The sequence below is a fragment of the Ascaphus truei genome, chromosome 4, assembly GCF_040206685.1.
Source record: "Ascaphus truei isolate aAscTru1 chromosome 4, aAscTru1.hap1, whole genome shotgun sequence".
Classification (NCBI taxonomy): domain Eukaryota; kingdom Metazoa; phylum Chordata; class Amphibia; order Anura; family Ascaphidae; genus Ascaphus; species Ascaphus truei.
Window position 1 is genome coordinate 102,211,325 of NC_134486.1, and position 13,851 is coordinate 102,225,175.

General features: G+C 41.8%; 1 long non-coding RNA gene across 1 annotated transcript in view; it reads left to right on the forward strand.

Moving 5' to 3' along the window:
• The window catches only part of LOC142491977 (uncharacterized), a 29,835-nt gene extending 16,191 nt beyond the window's left edge, over positions 1-13,644 (forward strand). Inside the window, exons 2-3 of the long non-coding RNA XR_012800626.1 lie at positions 11,736-11,939; positions 13,417-13,644. This is a non-coding gene — a long non-coding RNA (uncharacterized LOC142491977). The remainder of the gene's footprint in view (positions 1-11,735; positions 11,940-13,416) is intronic.
• Positions 13,645-13,851: the final 207 nt, after the last annotated feature.

Below are 13,851 nucleotides of genomic sequence, written 5' to 3' on the forward strand. Positions count from 1 at the left end.
CATCCAGTGTCACGTCATTTTGCACATTGTGCACAGCGGGGTATCCAGAACTTCACCTTCTCGGCTATTGAGCATGTTCCTCCACCCATTAGGGGAGGTGACAGACTGAACATGCTCAATAGACGAGAGATGTTCTGCATCTTTAGCATGGATTCCTTACACCCGAATGGGATCAATCAAGATTGGGAATTAATACACTTTTTATAATAGCATTTCATTTCCTAGATTAGTCTTTATATTTTTATGTCTTTATAGTTAGATTTGTATTCATACTTTAAGTAAAATAAGGGGTGATTCTTTTATTTTTCCATCATTTATGGGTTATTTAGTTTGCTATATTATTATTAAAGTGTTGTATTTCATACATTCTTAATATATATCATTTTTTGAATCAATTTTATATATTCACATATTTTGGTTCTGGATGTGTTTAATAAATTTACTAGCTGTGATGTATTTTTTATTCTAATGGTCTATCTAATTGTAGTTTATTTACATATATATAGTATTCTTATTTTTTGTACTATTTCATTTATATACTGTACAGATGTATTTCTTTAAATAATATGGTTAGTAATCCATTATTATTTAGTTTTATTATAAGATTATTTATCTTTTTTTCTATTTAGTTAATAGGTTGTTTATATTATTATATATTATTGAGTAAATTGCTATAAGATGTATAACTAAGGGTATGAGTTAGGGTTCATGTGTGGGTATTAGAATTTATGTCCCCACTTATCAAATTTAGAGTTCAATATACAGCTAAACCCCGTTATAACGCGGGTCTCGGGGTCCACCCCGAGACCACCGCGTTACTAACGGGGTCGCGAGAAAAAAAAAATGGCCGCCGCTTTAGCGCATATTCATCCCGCGGGACAGGAGACGGGAGCGGGTATGTCCCTCCGCTCCCCGCTTCCCCCTGTCACCGCGGGACAGCCCGCGGGGCAGGAGATGGGAGCGGGGATGTCCCTCCTGTCCCCGCTTCTCCCTGTCACCGCGGGACAGGCCGCGGGGCAGGAGATGGGAGCGGGGATGTCCCTCCTGTCCCCGCTTCCCCCTGTCACCGCGGGACAGGCTGCGGGGCAGGAGATGGGAGCGGGGATGTCCCTCAGGTCGCCGCTTACCTCAGATCCCTCCACGTGCCCGGTGCTCCCGCTGCCTGCATGGAGGTGGTAGCGGGGGGTTTCTTCTCCCCACCGTTGTCCCCGGTGCTCCTGCTGCCTGCGCGGGAGGAGGGGGGGGAGCGGGTGGTGGTGCTGGTCGCGGCCTTTCCTCTGCTCCGACCCCACCCCCCGTCTGTGTAGAGGGAGAGAGTGTGTGTGTGTATGTATATATGGGAGAGAAAGTGTGTGTGTGTGTATATGGGTGTGTGTATGTGGGTGTGAGTGTGTGTAAGTGTCTGAGAGTGTGTGTAAGTGTCTGAGTGTGTGTGTAAGTGTGTGTGAGTGTGTGAGTGTGTGAGTGTCTGTGAGTGTGTGTGAGTGTGCGTAAGTGTGCATAAGTGTGCGTGGGTGTGCATGAGTGTGCGTGAGTGTGCGTGAGTGTGCGTGAGTGTGTACGTGTGCGTAAGTGTGCGTAAGTGTGTGTAAGTGTGCGTAAGTGTCTGTGAGTGTGTGTGAGTGTGCGTAAGTGTCTGTGAGTGTCTGTGAGTGTCTGTAAGTGTGTGTGAGTGTCTGAGTGTGTGTGTAAGTAAGTGTAAGAGCCGGAGCGGGAGGTGAGCGGGAGGTGGGAGGTTTGACAGGGAGGGGGGGCGTGGCTTGAGCAGAGGGACCCGCTACTCTCCCCCCCCTCCCTCCACGGACTGCAGGAGGGAGCTGCTACTCTCCCCCCCCCTCCCTCCACGGGCTGCAGGAGGGACCCGCTACTCTCCCCCCCCTCCCCGGACTGCAGGAGGGAGCTGCTACTCTTCCCCCCCCTCCCCGGACTGCAGGAGGGAGCTGCTACTCTCCCCCCACTCCCTCCACTGGCTGCAGGAGGGACCCGCTACTCTCCCCCCCGCCTCCCTCCACGGACTCGGGCTGGAGCACTCATACATACACACATACACACACACACACACACACAGGCACTCACGCACTCATACACACACACGCACGCACACACATGCAGGCACTCACACACACACACACACACACAGACAGGCACTCGCACTCACACACACAGACCGCTAACCCCCCCCCCCGCCGCAGTACAGGACCCACCGTAGCCGCAGCGCAGGGCCCCGCCACCCCCCACCCCCCCACAGCACAATGACTTCCCACCCCCTTAACTTTGTCAAACAAAAGTCACAAGATGTTGTACAGGCAAAATACATCTGTTAAAGTGCAGTTGTCTGTTTATTTCTATATAATAATTGTGTGCAGTTTGTGTGCAGTGTGTGTGCAGTGTGTGTGCAGTGTGGCAGTGTGTGCAGTGTGTGCAGTGTGAGCAATGAGGAGTGTGTGTGCAGTGTACAGTGTGTGTGCAGTGTGTCAGTGTGTGCAGTGTGAGCAATGAGCAGTGTGTGTGCAGTGTGTCAGTGTGTGCAGTGTGAGCAATGAGCAGTGTGTGTGCAGTGTGCAGTGTGTGTGCAGTGTGTCAGTGTGTGCAGTGTGAGCAATGAGGAGTGTATGTGCAGTGTACAGTGTGTGTGCAGTGTGTCAGTGTGTGCAGTGTGAGCAATGAGGAGTGTGTGTGCAGTGTACAGTGTGTGTGCAGTGTGTCAGTGTGTGCAGTGTGAGCAATGAGCAGTGTGTGTGCAGTGTGTCAGTGTGTGTGCAGTGTGTCAGTGTGTGTAGTGTGAGCAATGAGGAGTGTGTGTGCAGTGTACAGTGTGTGTGCAGTGTGTCAGTGTGTGCAGTGTGAGCAATGAGCAGTGTGTGTGCAGTGTGCAGTGTGTGTGCAGTGTGGCAGTGTGAGCAATGAGCAGTGTGTGTGCAGTGAGTGTGTGCAGTGTGTGCAGTGTGTGCAGTGTGCAAAAAAAAATTTTTTTTTTTTTTTTTTAAAAACGGGAGCCACGGGAAAACCGCGTTATAACCGAATCGCGGTATAACGAGGCGCGTTATAACGGGGTTTAGCTGTAGTTAGATTATGTTTTTATTCTTGATTTTCTTTTTTTGTATAGTATATTGTTCCTTTGTTTCATTTATTGTTTTGTTTAATATATATATTAACCTTTTGTTATTCTGTTCGTTTTGTATCTGTTTAATATATCGATTTAGCATCAAGTTGTATATTTGCTTTCCACATCCGCCTTTGCCTTTTCAACGCGGAGGTATTTCTACCCTATGAGGCCACCGTAGTGCATACGGGGACTCAGCTTCAGCCAGATTCTTTCTGACTGATTTTTGGCGCGAAAGCACTTCCGCATTGACTGGCATATAAGGGGGATCAGCGGGGACATAGGTCGCTCTTTGATAAAGCGCTATTCAGCGCGAAATGCATTAGAGGACCCTTTTTATGTAGCCTTTGCTACCATGCATCTCTATTAAAGCATTTTTAATTTTCATCTATCTGCCTCCAGCCCTACTTTTTTCAGCTGTGCTCCACCACTTCTCCACGCATATTTGATCTATACCACGGACGGATGCACGCATTTATGGAGTTCAAGGGGTCTATCATGTGAGTCATTTATCTATATATATACTACATTGTGACTGTGACTATAGGGTATCTGCATGGCTCCAGCGTTTGGTTCAGGATACCATCCCTCTCCATAGTGATTACACTAGGAGTCCCTTTATATAAGGGCTTTTTTGTGGTTTCATTTTGAGGGTGGCCATTTGTTTTTCTGTCCATATTAGGCTTTATTTGGTGAGCTATATACCCTGTCACATGTCTATACATTTGCACTGATTTGACTTAACCCTTGACTCCTGGGCTATATTGCCTACATTGGACCATCCTGGGAATTAGAAGCACCATACGGAGATTTATTTCTCATCTTTTGCTATGGTATGTGGCTTGTTCGCTTTCTCAAAAAATGTCCTTCATGACCAATTTAGAGAGTTATCAGCCCAGGAGGTTAAGAGTAGGTTCAGTTCAATGTTAACATTTTTATTTCTTTAATGTTGGCCGGACTGTTATCTTGTTTATGTTTTTTTGAGAGGGCATTCGTTTTGTCTGTAGCAGCATCATTTTTGCATTCCTTTCTCTCTTTCTTTTGGCTGCAATACTGATCAAAGCGCCTCGTAGTTTTGCTATATGTTTCCCAGAGAGTCGAATGAGAATTTACCTTATCTTTGTTCAGTCTAAAGAATTGGTCTATTTCACTATTTATTAGCCGAGAGACTTCTGGGATTTTCAGAAGAGATTCATTAAGTTTCCAATTTGCGCCAGGTCTGTCCAGGCTTAATCGGGTGCACCATAGCTCTATTGGTGCATGATCTGACCATGAAATATCATGGATCCCATATGGGAGATCTTTGGGACCAGTCTGCTCGATACACAGAAATAATCGATTCTGCTAGAGGTTGAGTGGGGGTGCGAAAAGAAGGTATAATCTCTTTCAAAGGGATGGAGCTCCCTCCATATATCTACGAGATTGTTTTTTCGTAGGCCTAACCTCAAATGGCTGGGTTGTCTTTGTTATTCATTCTAAGTGGGCCAGACATGTCTAATTTGGGGTTCAGGACCGCATTGAGATCGCCGGCTACTATCAACTGCCCTTTTGTTACTTTGTTTAGGATGCTAAAGACTTAGGTGAAAAAGGAAGGGTCGTGTTCGCAAGGGGAATATATTGAGGCTAGGGTTATAAGGTGAGCGTCAATTGAACCTGTGAGTATTAAATATCTACCCTCCTTGTCTTCTTTTACTGAGTCTATTTTGAATCAACATCTATTATGGAAGATTATTGCAACTCCCCTTTTCTTTTTGGTCAAGGTAGATAAGTCTAAGATCTGATTTCTGCCTTTCTAACTAAGCCCACTTTACATTGCTCTTGTGGAGAGTGTGGTCTCTATCCCCCAACTCATTTGCTTACCCCCAGTTATACCCCAGGGTCCTTATAGGCTGAGGGAGGCCAAGGGAAGGGATCCTCTAACTATATTGATGCTCTATGATCTCCCTCCCCCCACAGACCACAGGGCACCACTTCGATGCTCAGAACCAGGGAGAGGGATTGCCACCTGGATCACAGCCCCAGAATGTAGAAAAAGCTTTATTCTCACAAGGTGCAAGCGGATCCTCTGACGCGTTTCAGCCTGCAAGGCCTTTGTCAAAGAGTGATCCGCTTGCATAAAAGACACCCAGTTATAGTCTGTACAGATTGCCACACCTGTGTACCTTGCCCAATGAACAAGCAACAGGTGCATACCATCAGACACCCACAACCTTGATGTGAATTAAAATATGACGCAATAAAAATGACCACATAGTTGTCATCAACAATATGTATGTATCTAATTACCCAGAAAATGTATATAATAATAAAAAAACTAAATAATGTGTTAGTGATGAGGTCATAGTTAAAAACAAAGAATTATATAAATGCACACAATGTGTTTTGTTAAAGCAATAAATCCATTTTGTTACTGTAATCATATACCCAATTACATGGAATAGATTGTATATAGAGAAAATGAGATATTATCAAAATCAATGTTACCCCTAAGGGGTTAAGCAATATTGGTAACTTTATAAAAGATCACATTTTTACATTCAATAATATAGTCCGTAATGATAGTACAACATGATAAATCTATCAACACATAGTTAATGGTTATATTTAAAACCTCAAGTAAATACATGGAGGCAACAAGCGGTGTAAAGGAAGGGGGAGGGGGGAGGGGAAAGGGGGAGAGGAGGGGGGGGGGAAGAGTGTATGGGATGGACTGGAGGTGGGGAGGGGGGGGACGGGGGGAGAAGGAGGGGGGAGGGGAAACGGGAGAGTGCGGGGGGGAAGGGGGAAGGAAGGAAGAAAGAGGATGAGGAACAAAAGAATATGGAAATGCAAATAAATCAGTCATGAAGAAAATGTTTCAGTTCCCATTCCACATTTATACCATATGGTTGCAAAGTGTTAAGAGAAAAAATCCATGACATTTCCCTTTTGTTTAGACGGTTCAATCTGTCACCTCCTCTTACATGAGCAGCAATGTGTTCTGCGCCAAAAAATGTAAAATTCTTTAACCCGCCAAGCGGACATTGGGAGAAATGTTTAGCTACCGGATGGAATAAATCATGTTTGTTTATTAGTCTGATATGCTCAGAAATTCTAACATACAATGATCTGACAGTTCTGCCTACATATCTGAAATTGCACCCACATGTGATCACGTAAATGACATGAGTAGTTTGACAATTGATGAACGTGTTGATTCTATGTTTACTGTTGGGAAACAATGTGTGTATTCTTTTAGTAGGAGATGCGTACTTACAGTGGCTAACGTGTTGGCCTTTCTGAATGCGAACTTAGGACCTGATCTAGTGTATAATTCCAAATCTGTGTCCAATTAGAGTATGTTCCAATGTTTTGAAATTATTTGTCGTATTTGTGATGCCTGTTTACTGTATTTTGTAATGAACAGTGGACTATCAGTAAACACCGTATTTTTGTGGCTATCACTTTTTTGTGTGTTAATAGATCAACTCGATCCATAGAGTCAGCATTCAGAAATGCCAAGTCCACATTCTCTTGGGTATATCCTCTCGATAGAAACTTGGAACCCAATATTTTGGAATGTTGTAAAAATGTTTCTCGGTTGGAGCAAAGACGTTTGTACCTCATAAACTGTCCTTTAGGTATGCCACGAATCAATGCTTTTGGGTGACTGCTATCTGCATGCAGATATGAATTCCTGGCGTGAGGTTTTGTAAAAATGTCTGTTTGTATACCTGTTGTTGGATCACCATGGATAGTCACATCAAGGTAATTGATTTTCTTAATGTTAGTTTCAAATGTGTAATGAAGATTCAGATTATTAGAGTTAATATTGTGAATAATATAGTGAATACTATCAAGATCACCATCCCATATGAAAATCAAATCATCAATAAAACGTCTATAATTAATAATATTTGAACGAAACTTATTAGTGCTACCATAAATGTGTACAGATTCCCATAAGCCCATAAAGAGATTAGCATATGAGGGTGCAAAAGAAGTCCCCATAGCTATACCTTGTTTTTGTAAAAAAAATTGTGAGTCAAAGAGAAAATAGTTATGTGTTAGTAAAAAAAGAATAGCATCATTAATAAAAGTGATCTGTGCCGTGGATAGTGACGAAAGTTGAAGGTAGTGATAAATGACCCGAAGGCCGTGTTGATGTTCAATAATAGTGTACAATGATGTGACGTCCATGGTGACCCATCGGTCCCCTAGAGACATCAACAGTGCTGTGGTGTCTTCTATAAATGACGGTAAAGTTTTTACAATAGGCTGAAGGAGACTATGTTGAAGTGGTGCAACTTTAATAGCAGAATATGAACAAAACTGACAAGTTGTGGTAAGACCCCTTTAAGAGCTTAATTGATCTTTATTGGATCAATTAAGGGACTTGTCCTTCCAATTTTGTGCTGCTGTCTTAATTTCCCTCCACGCTGGATCAGGGGAGGATGCCTCTTCAACCTGCAGGTTAGTTGAATCTGTACTTAGGCCTACTTTTCGCAGGAAGGCCTCGCGGTCCTCTGGGCGTCTCAGGGTGATAACCGCACCGTTTTTTAGTACTAGAAGCCTGAAGGGGAAAACCCAGCGATACCAGATCTCCTTGTCTCTTAGGGATTTTGTCAGGTAGGAGATTTCTCCTTTTAGTTAGGGTGGTCGGGAACAAGTCCTGAAAGACCATTAATTGGACTCCTTCAAATTCTACATTACTGGTGGCCCTTGTGATTTGGCTAATGTTTCCTTCACACGGTAAAAGTGTAACCTTATTATTATCTCGCGGGGGGTCCCCTGGCTGGGGTCTGGATCTAAGAGCTCTATGGCATCAATCCAAGTGTAGGTCCACTTCAGACTTATCTGGGAACATGTGCGTCAGCCATTTTGAGACGTAATCCTCAGGGTCAGTTATATACTCTTGCATCCCTCTTAAACAAATATTATTATGCCTGTCCCTATTCTCTGTGTCTTCTTGTTTGTCAGTCAGGTCATTTATCAGGGACTTTAGATGGGCCGTTGTTTTTTCATTCTTCTGGAGATCTTTAATAGTTGAATCTAGGCACTTTTCAATTGCATCAGTTCTATCTCCTATGCTGTTGACATCCCTTCTTAACTCTGAAATTTCTCTTTCTAAAAATGCTTTTATTTCGCCACAGAATTATTTTAGGTCGCTCCTTGTGACCCACTGCTGATCTCTTTTATCCCCTTGATCCTCCGATCTGTCCCTTTCCGAATCCGATCCCTCCCGTGGTGTCGGGGCCCTCGAGCCTCCCGCTCACTCCAAATCTTCTTTACTGAAATAATCCGTTAAAATAGAGGTGGATCACCGCGATTTTGCTCTCGTTGCCATCTCTTAGGATTCCGGTTCTGTGCTGTGAGGGATGGAGCTTACAATCTAAGCTGCCATCCACACAGCCATCGTGCATGCGCCCCCCGTTCTTTCTTCTTCTTTTTTTTTTTTTTTTTTATGTATTTTTAGCATTAGTAGTGTGATTTGTTTCATCACTTTTTCCCCATGCCCCTCTTTATTTATTTGCATTTATTATTGTATAGGGTTGAATTTGAAAATTGTTTTTGCAATATACATTTGGTGCGGTTTGCATTCAGGGCAGGAATATGATAGAAGGTATGCAAATTGCTGAAATGCGCATAACGTAAAAAAGAAAAACAAAAAAGGTATACCATCAGTCAGTAGAAAATAATATACTAAAAGATACTCAACAACTATTCAAAGTTACAGCATAGAAGGTAATACAGCGCCCAATGAAGGAAGGAAGTCTACATGGGAACTCCATCTACAGGATTGATTAACTTTATGGTGTAATGTACAGTAGCTGTGTGTGATAGCTCAGTGTGACCTCAATTAATTTTGCATTTAATGTGATACATTGTTAGCCTGATTAAGGTGTAAGGACACTGAAACGTTGCTTGGCCATATTTTAAGTGTATTTAATAATAAATTATCAACTTTATTTGCAAAAACGATATATATATATATTTAATGCAGAATACATGAGTATTTTTATTTGGATTAACAATTTATGTTATAGGATAAGCTTTCGAGAGTTTTCCTCTCTTCCTCAGGTCAGCGATACCTAATACTGAAGAACTCATGTATTCTGCAACTGGACTAATACGGCTATTTCCGTTTTATATATATATATATATATATATATATATATATATATATATATATATATATATATATATATATATATATAATATATATATGTAATTATATATATATATATATATATATATATATATATATATATATATATATATATATATATATAATTATGCTATGGAGCTGGCGCTTCTTTCTTTTGTTTTAACTGGTTCCTGATCTGAACTTTTCATCTTCACTTCATGTGTTTGGTTCTTATTTAATTATTTTGGTGTTATATTAACTAATTGATTTATTTAAAAAAAATTGATATTGATTATATTTATGCACATATGCTAATTGACACCTTATTCCACTATACACTTTAGCTCTACTCTTTGTTTGTTTTAATATTTTAATATAAATATATATATATATATATATATTATATATAATATATAATATATACATATAAATGTAAATACAACTGTATGCTCATCTGCATGTCTTAGGCCTCGGTCCCGCTGCGCTCGTTGGCGCGGGCGGCGGGTCGCGAGTTCCCCACCAGCAGGGGAATCCTCGCGAGCCGGTCCCGGTCCCCCCTGGCTGCACAGAGCACTACACGCTGTAGCGCGTCAGCCGCTGGAGACACCAGAGAATGGTGTTTTCTAGCTTTGACGCGTGACGTGTGTGGCTGTGAGCCAATGGGGAGGGGAGGCTGCGGGAGGAGGAGAGGCTTCGGGGAGCGGGGAGGAGTGTGGAGTGAAAGCAGGTGAGTGCCTTTCTCTGTGTGTGTGTCTGAGTGCGTGCCTGTCTGTGTGTGTATGTGTCTGAGTGCGTGAGTGCCTGTCTGTGTGTGTGTGTGCCCGAGTGCCTGCCTCTGTCTGTGTGTGTGTGTGTGTGTATGAGTGCGTGAGTGCCTGCCTGTGTGTGCGCGCGTGTGTGTGTGTGTATGAGTGCGTGAGTGCCTGCCTGTGTGTGTGTGTGCGCGTGTGTGCGTGTGCGCGTGTATGAATGAGTGCCTGCGTGTGTGTGTTTAAACTTACCTTCCAGCTCCAGCCCGAGTCCGTGGAGGGAGGGGGGGGGGGAGAGTAGCGGGTCCCTCCGCTCAAGCCACGCCCCCCCTCCCTGTCAAACCTCCCACCTCCCGCCCACCTCCCGATCAAACCTCCCACCTCCCGCCCACCTCCAGCTCCGGCTCCCGCTCCCTACAGACCGCAGATCGCGGTCTGTGTATCTCAGCGCACCGCCTGTCAGCAGCGCAGGTGCGCTGACTCTGGGAGCGGGGCCTTAGCCTTAGGCAGCTCTGCAACCCCACCTTTCACCATTATCACCCAGCACACAGCACTTCCACTGCAGCAAGGGATTCTGGGAAATGACATGCAAATATATATTTATAACTTTTTCTTTACCAGGCCTTCAATTTCATTATTGTTTTCTTCTTTTTTCCCTGCATTGGATGCACACAGCTACCCAGAACCATGGGGGGGAGGGGAGGGGTGAAGTGAATCCAAGAAAGTTAGTTCTTCTTTTACTTTTTTGCACTTTAGAATGGCCATTTATTAGAGCAAGTAATAATAATGATAAAAAAACTGTAACAAACCAGAATGGTCGCGTTCACTTTATGGTCTAATATATTAAATGCAAGTTTATGTTGTTTACTTGTTTCTGTGCTACCAAGTAGCACTAAAGTATTTTTTTACATTTTAAGACCCAGCGTAGAATTAATCAATAGGTTTTCAGCAAGTCGCAATGCTAGTTAATGACCCCATTTAATTGCAACTGGTAGTAAAAAAATATATGCTTATTGCCAAGAGAAGAGCAATTGTTATGAAGGTCTAAGTTGTAAATACTGGCGCAGAGAGTCATTACTAATATTTTGTAGTGGGCCAGTTTTCCATTTCAACCCGGTCTGACGGTCTCTCAGACAATCAATATTATGTATACTGTATATATTTGTAAAAGAGGAGATTTGTAGATCAATAACTTTTAGGCTAGTTTTGTTTATCAAGGAATATAATTATATACAATTGTATTGTATTTACAATTTTGTTGAAGCCCTGTGTTTAAGCCCATTCAATAGCAATTAAATCCTTTTGGAAAGAGCATACAATGCTACTAATGGTTGAACTTCAATGGTTTCACAGTATTTAATGGTTTATGGAACTGAACGACACACTAACAATCCTTGGATCAGACATCAACCTCATCTAAAGTATGTAAAATGAAAGCACGGTGCTGTTCAATGCATAATGAGATAACTGCAGCTGCAGACCTTCAATATATATATAACTAGATTCCCAACAATATTAACCATTGGAAGAGCGTAGGAAGATAAATTACACTGTGTAAAGCAGTTTTCCTTGGAAGTATGAAATGTCAAAACATTATTAAAATTGCAATATTATAATAGAATAAAAACAGTTTGCTACAGGCAAATCAACTGAATATCAGTAAATGTAGGGTCATATATTATACAATTACAATGTTACAAGAATGATAGTACTGTATATGAGAAACTAGTCCTCAATCTCATAGTGGATATTTCAGATGATTTGGAGTGACCATCCTAGCAATACACTGCCATGTAATAACCAGGGGCAGGCTGGCCAGAGGGCATTTCCCCCCGGTTATCGACAACGGGGATGGACTGTAAAGATTTGGGCCAGCAGCCTCCATGGAAGAGCGAAAACTGCAGTTTGGCTGCTCCTCTGGGCCCATCCTCTCTGCATCCCCTCCTGTTGGTTCCTGCAGGTATGTGTATGTAAGTCAGTTAATGTGTGTTGGTCCGTTTGTGTGTTAGTTTGTGTGTTAGTCGTAATGTGTCTGAATCAGTGCTAGTTTTCATGTGTGAGTCTGTGCTGCTCAATGTGTGTCTGTGAGTCCCTGCTGGCCAGTGTGTGTGTGTGCTGGTCAGTGTGAGCCTATGCTAGTCAGAGTTTTTGATGGGCAGGGTGTGTGAGAGTTTGTGTTGGTCAGTATGTGTCTGTAAAGCTGTTCTGGTCAGTCTGAGTGTGTGCTGATCAGTTTTTCAATGTTTTTTTCTAATCAGTGTGTGATCATTTGTGCTGGTCAGTGGAATTCAGTAGTAATCAGTGTTTATGTGAGTCTGTGCTGGTCAGTGTTTAAAAGTATTTGCTGGTTAGTGTGAGTCTCTGTTGGTCAGTTTGTGCCTATGAATACTGGATTGTGTGTGGGTTTTTGTATGTGTATATTATTATGTGATTTGTTGTTTGCATGTGGTGAATGGATCATCTGTAAGCTTGTTCTTGTGTTAATGGTGCCTAAATATATAGTTGATATTTGTGGCTGCCTCTTTTTTGGCCAGAAGGCTACATTTGCCCCATATTGTAATTAAAAATATGCCAGCCAGCCCTTGGTAATAACAGTACAGTGTATCTTATGAGTAACAGTCTTTTGGCTGAGAAGCTCTAGAGGTTAAATATAATAACTTAAATGCCACAACATACAGTAAGTAGTAGGCTTTAAATTTATTTCCATTTAAAAGCAGGCACGTCTATACAGTACAGTGAATAATGCAGTCATTCCATAAATAGAAGGAATCTTTATTTAAATGTGTAGATACAAAGATATTTTGTTTTGTTTTGTATTATTTTTATTTATTTATAAAAATGTTTTACCAGGAAGTAATACATTCTGAGTTACCTCTCGTTTTCAAGTATGTCCTTTGCAGAGTTATAAAAATACATGGTTACATTAAAAGAAAAGGATTAAACAGTCAATTCACAGACATTTCATGGACAGATAGAGTTGGAAAATTGGGTTCAGGAGATAAAGGGCTTGTGATGTTCCGATTCAAATAGAGCAGCTTTAAATCACTTTAACATCACCAAACACCAGCCGAAAGGCAGCAAATGGCTCATACTCTTTGGCTGCCCTTCGGCTGCGCCAAAGGCTGTCCGCCTTTGGGGAAACGCAGATGTACACTGGGGTGGTTGATTTTCAATGCAGCTGTGAACAAAAAGTTATTTGTGTCCTCTTGGCTCATTAACATTCCAGTAGGTGAGGTTGACATTCCATTAAGTACAGGCAACTGTTAACCCTTAGCATGCTGGTCCTGTGCAGATGGGAGCAGCTCTTGGGGAGCCCCATCAGGCAGTCCGCCTTTGGGGCAAAGCAGATGTGCATTTGAAATGTATTTTTTCTTATTAACTAATGTGATCATTAAAATATGCAATTACTACATTTGTTTTGTGTTTTCTCACTTTAGAATTTTACAAATGGAGAATAGATTTCAAGAGCTCAAGTGTAATACTATCTATAAAAAAATGTCATGTCGGTCCAACAAAAGAGTCTTGGAAGATCAAGTTCCAAATAGAGCACATCTGTTTTTATGTTCCATTTGTTAATTCAAGAAAACTTATCAGTATAAATAGAGTCTGTTGTAAGTCAGTGTAAGGAAGTGTAAGGAAGTCATGGGCTTTCATTTTTTATATAAATATGCCTCTTTGCAAATGTTTTGTAGCTTCTTCAATGGGATTATTTCACAAAACATGTCAAGCCCATAAAAATAATTAATCACTTGTGTTTAATTTGTTTTCAACTTATTTTTAATTGTATTCTTTCTTGGAAACCTTGGTACTGGGTTTGGAATAAATGTGACAGCTTAAAGAAAATAGTAAATAAATTAAAACATTATTCTATG